The sequence below is a fragment of the Gavialis gangeticus genome, unplaced genomic scaffold (assembly GCF_001723915.1).
Source record: "Gavialis gangeticus isolate Ggan-Ray unplaced genomic scaffold, GavGan_comp1, whole genome shotgun sequence".
In the NCBI taxonomy this organism is placed as follows: domain Eukaryota; kingdom Metazoa; phylum Chordata; order Crocodylia; family Gavialidae; genus Gavialis; species Gavialis gangeticus.
In genome coordinates, this window is record NW_017728995.1 from 59,403,146 (window position 1) to 59,408,023 (window position 4,878).

General features: G+C 41.7%; 1 protein-coding gene across 1 annotated transcript in view; it reads left to right on the forward strand.

The window, feature by feature from the left end:
* The first annotated feature begins 2,365 nt into the window (after positions 1–2,365).
* LOC109287857 (adiponectin-like) overlaps positions 2,366–4,878 on the forward strand; it is an 8,399-nt gene continuing 5,886 nt past the window's right edge. Inside the window, exon 1 of the mRNA XM_019503112.1 lies at positions 2,366–2,420. The gene's annotated coding sequence lies outside the window, so the exon portion shown is untranslated. The remainder of the gene's footprint in view (positions 2,421–4,878) is intronic.

Consider the following 4,878-nt stretch of genomic DNA (forward strand, 5'->3'; position numbering starts at 1 on the left):
CCTGTCCCCGAGCCCTGGTGTCCCTTGCCCCCCACCCAAAGCCCCTGCCCCCCAGCCCGAGCTCTGTGGCTGTCAGCAGCTACCCCAGCTCTGGGTAGCTGCTGGAGCCTGGGCTGCTCCCAACAGGACTTGCAGCATCTCAGCTGCCTGCTGGGAGCAGCCCGGGCTCCCGGTGGGCAGCAGCTACCCAAAGCCAGGGCCAGCTACAGCCAGGAAGCTGCAAACAGCTGTGCCGGGCTCTGGAGCCGTGGCATCAGCTCTGTACCAGTGCATGCACCTGCACCTGCACCTTGCGGCGGGTGGTGGGGGTGGGGCCTGAGGCAGCGCAGCCCCGGTCTCTCCCCCACTCTTGGCACAGAGCTAGTGACTGGGCTCCAGAACCCGGCACAGCTGTTTGCAACCAGCCTGGGCTCTGGGCAGCTGCAGCAAGCAGTGGGCAGGCTGCAAACAGCTGCAACAGGCTCCATAGCTCCAGCATCAGCTCCATTCTAGTGGCAACTGCATGTTCACCTTGGGGCGGGCTGCGCTGCCCAGCTGCACAAGCATGCCAATATAGAGCTGATGCCTTGGCTCCAGAGCCTGGCACAGCTGTTTGCAGGTTCCCGGCTGCAGCTGACCCTGGCTCTGGGTAGATGCTGCCAGCTGGGAACCTGGGCTGTTCCTAACAGGCAGCTGGGACACTGCAAGCCCTGGTGGGAGCAGCCCAGGCTCCATTGCTGGCAGCAGTTACCCAGAGCCAGGGCTGGCTGTGGCATGCCAAACAAAATGGCCTTGCGTGCCATGCTCGGCACACGTGCCAGGGGTTACCGACCCCGATACAGTTTATCATTGCTAAAATAGTGGAGACCTGAAGAATGGACTCCATTCAAAAGCTTATCTACATCTAGCCCAACCATGTACTTGGTCCAGTAATAGGTATCACCCACAAAAAATCTTGCCTGTAAAATACTAGAGTGAGATGTAACCCATAGACCAAAATCAGACTTGGTGTAAACAACTGTAGTTCCATGGATTTTAGATTTGAATTTGTCCAAGATTTTACCTTTGTTTAAAAAAAGATAAGAACCATATGTACACAGTGTTTTGTTGAGGTATGAGTATTGTCTGGACATCACTGTCACATCATATCAAAGAGAAAGCCATTTAATACAAATAATAGATAAAGCATTTTACCAGACAGCATTATTGTTCTGAAAGCTATTTCAGTTAATTCACTTGGATGGATAATGTTTTGTTCAATAGCATTACAGGTCCTTTTCCAATGCTGTGACAGGAACTATTAGAATTGCACAGCAATCAACTGTGTGTGAAAAAAGCTATATAACTCTTCCGTATTGAAAGTTTTAATCATGCTCAAATATGTTAGATGTTACTCTTTGACTATGTCCAGCATATATAGATTTCATAGATTTTTAGGGTTAGAAGGGACCTCAGTAGATCATTGAGTCCACCCCCCTGCTCTTGGCAGGAAAGCGCACTGGGGTCAGATGATACAATACAACACAAATTTTTTTTTTTTAAATCATTCAGTTGTTTCAGGACTTGGCACACCAGACATATATTTGACTATCTCTAGGCCCATTGTGATGATTACAAAAAAAACACCTAAGACCTCTTAGGTTTCACCTGTCAGCTTCTTATTCTATGAGGATCACAACACAGGACAAAGATGTATTTACCGACATAAAGTTGTAGAAATATTTTAGATGTTGACTTATAATCAGCTGAGCTGTAATTACATTGATTCATAATGATGGAATAAGATTGTACTACATCTCAGAAAAATTCAAATGGGGTTTTTCTCCCACAAATTTCCTTAACAAACAGCACTAGCCTCTTATCAGTTCATTACCTAGCTGTTAGTGGGTTTGAAGTAATGTCTTTGCAATCATTTCTATAGGCATCCCAGCATTGCTTCAGTTTTAAAAAACAGAAGAAACAATAGTTCACACTAGTCCTACTTCTACACCAAAGGGCACACAGTAAGAATGAAAACTAAGAATTTACATTCAAGTGTATTCATAAGTTTCTCTAAACACAATTTCCATGAATTTTTAAGACTCCCTACTTCACATCAAGCCACAGATTGTTGATAATAAAAGCCAAGCCCCTAAAAACGAAAGTTTAAATGTAGACTTATTGAACCATTTAAGTTCCACTTGGGTTAAAGTTCCCAAACATCTACTCCCCCTACCCCACTGATGGATTTTTTAAAACTGGTCCAAAATTGAGCTGCAAGCAAGAAAACCAACGAGAAATGTCAAGCACTGCATCAACAAGCTGACGAGCAAATAGGAACAGGAGCATCTTAACTGACAGTTCCATATGCCCCCCCTGTGATTATGATCCAGTAGCATGACTATTCTTTCCACTTCATTTCTAGAGACTACAGCAAACCCATCAGGACTTAAAAGCAGCTGGTAAGAACCACTTTCATTAAAGCTCTGAGTTGTTCTTTTCTTTTGTTTATATCCATCATTCAAAGAGACTCTTTCTCAGTAAATTCCCTTATTAAGGCTAGATATTGTTAACCTTTGAATGGCAATCAATTATTTTAAAACCATAAGTGCATCGCACTTAGTGCAAAAGCCTTGCTTTCAGAAATCCTCTATGGATTTTGCAACAGAAAAACTAAAACTAAGGACATCAGAAACAACAGAGAAAATAATGTACCATTTGTTGTAACAATCACTTTCAGACTTCACTCTTCTTCTTTAAAAGAACTGTGGGCAGTATGAGCTTGTTCTAACTCTCTTTGAACTCCAGGCATCTCACATCCACACTCACTGGACAGAAATGTAGAGCTTGAAGTGGCACAGTTTTAGGCTATATGGTCGTTGGGGCAGACAGACACCATGATTTTAAGTGCATAGTATTGATGGCACTGTCTGCATTTAATGCAAATTAATAATATTTATAACACTTAAGTGCATTATGTATTGTGGCTTTATTTTAGACATATGTAATGACATAGTCAAATACCATCATTTACTATTTAATTAAAGTAGTATTTTAATATCAAGATGTAGACTGACACTGATAAACAAGCACAATTTATAAGATGCATTTGAATATAAAAGTCTCTTGACAGTTACTATATTAACCAAACCCCACAAAAAGTCCCTGGTACCTACACTGATTGTCAATATTTTACTGGCTCAGGTATTCACCATCCATAATTTTGATACATTTTACCTTGCATGGGCAAATATTAGGCTCAGAGGGGAAAGGAGGTATGTACATAGCATAAATATGGTACCTAACTTAGAGGACTGTTCAACACCCCTCTAAATATCACTCAGCTGTGCAGTGTATTTATGACCAAAGATCTGTGTTTTTAAAGTGCTTGGTACTAGAGGCAAACGAAGAATAACCTTGTGATTATTTGTTATGCATTTTCGCTAACATGCTATGATATTGGCACCGCTTTTCATATCAGAGAAGAAAGACAAAACCCGCCACCATAAAAATAGCTGTAAATACAACAGAAGCTCCATGCTGGTTGTCCAGTGCTTCTCTAAAGCAGTACCCTCACTTTTTCTTTGCATACTCATTCTTTTCTTCTAACCTACATGGCTCAAGTAGCATGTAGTCTGCACTGTGGTTTGTCTTTCAGACAAGGAAAATGTATAGTGTTTTTTGGGGGTTTCTGCAGCTGTTTGTGTTTTGATATTAGGACTTCCAACTGATTTTCTTCATGCATAAGCAGAAACTTCTTTAAGATACTTTTGATTCCACCAATATCAGAATTCCTTTTTGTTATAATTTCAACGAAAGGGGCAAGATCCTTCCTAGCTGCTGTAAATCAGTTCCACTCCTTCCAGGTTAAAGAAGGTCTGCTAATTTACACAGATGAAGATCCATGCCAAAGGTATAATGAAACCTATGTGTTAATATTGCACCAGGATTTCAGATACACAATACCAGAATATGATTCAAGCAAGAACAGAGGACACTACTTAAAATATTTAATTTTTAAAGAACCCAGGCTTTATCAAATAATATCACATCTAATACAGCAGTTGCACACGGAAAGCGCCAGTGCTCTAGCTGATCCTTGGACAGATTATGTAGTTGGCACACTAAAAACAGATGAGCTTCAAGCATAGTTGGAACTAGAACATGTATTCTTGAAATGTTAATCATACCAGCACTCCTTTGCTAATCTCAATCTCTGCATACTGTGAAGAGGCATTACAGGGCCATGCCCAAATATGTACCCTGCAGTTTGCCAAACATTTGCAGAGATGCTCTTAACCCAAAGCTAATATTTAGCCATTAGGAGATATTAATTTCATTTGTCTATTCCTATTAAGTTATTGCTGTATCGTTTGTCCCACCAGCACGTCAGCCTTTTGTTAGCCAAGCACAAAGAGAGGTTAACAAATATAGGTTTCCTCTAGTTCCTTTAGAGCTGTCTATCCTGTTCATGTTGAATAGGACACTTGTTCTTGAAAAATCCCATCAAAATCGATGGAATTTCTTTTCCTGCTGCAGAGCATTATTGGCCGGCAGGACCTGATACTGAGTAAGCAAAGCATCAGAACTTGCAGGTCTTTGCCCCTGTACTGGCTTCCAATATTTATGTGTGACTCCAAATTTTTGTTTAAATCTGCCCAGTCACTTCAACTGCATTCTTCATAGTTTCTGTGCTACTTTTTTTAACCTTTGAGACAAAAGATAGGACAGGTGGCACTTTAGAGCAGAGATGGACAAGTATTTTGGCTGAAGGTCCACAGTAAGTTTTGGAGACACGTCGAAGGCCACATCTATCTCTGTCTGTCTCTCTCACTCTCTTATCATCTTCTTCTTCTCCTCTCCATCTCTCTCCTTGTCCTCCCCCCCTTTATCTCCCCCCCACCCCCATCTCTCTCATCC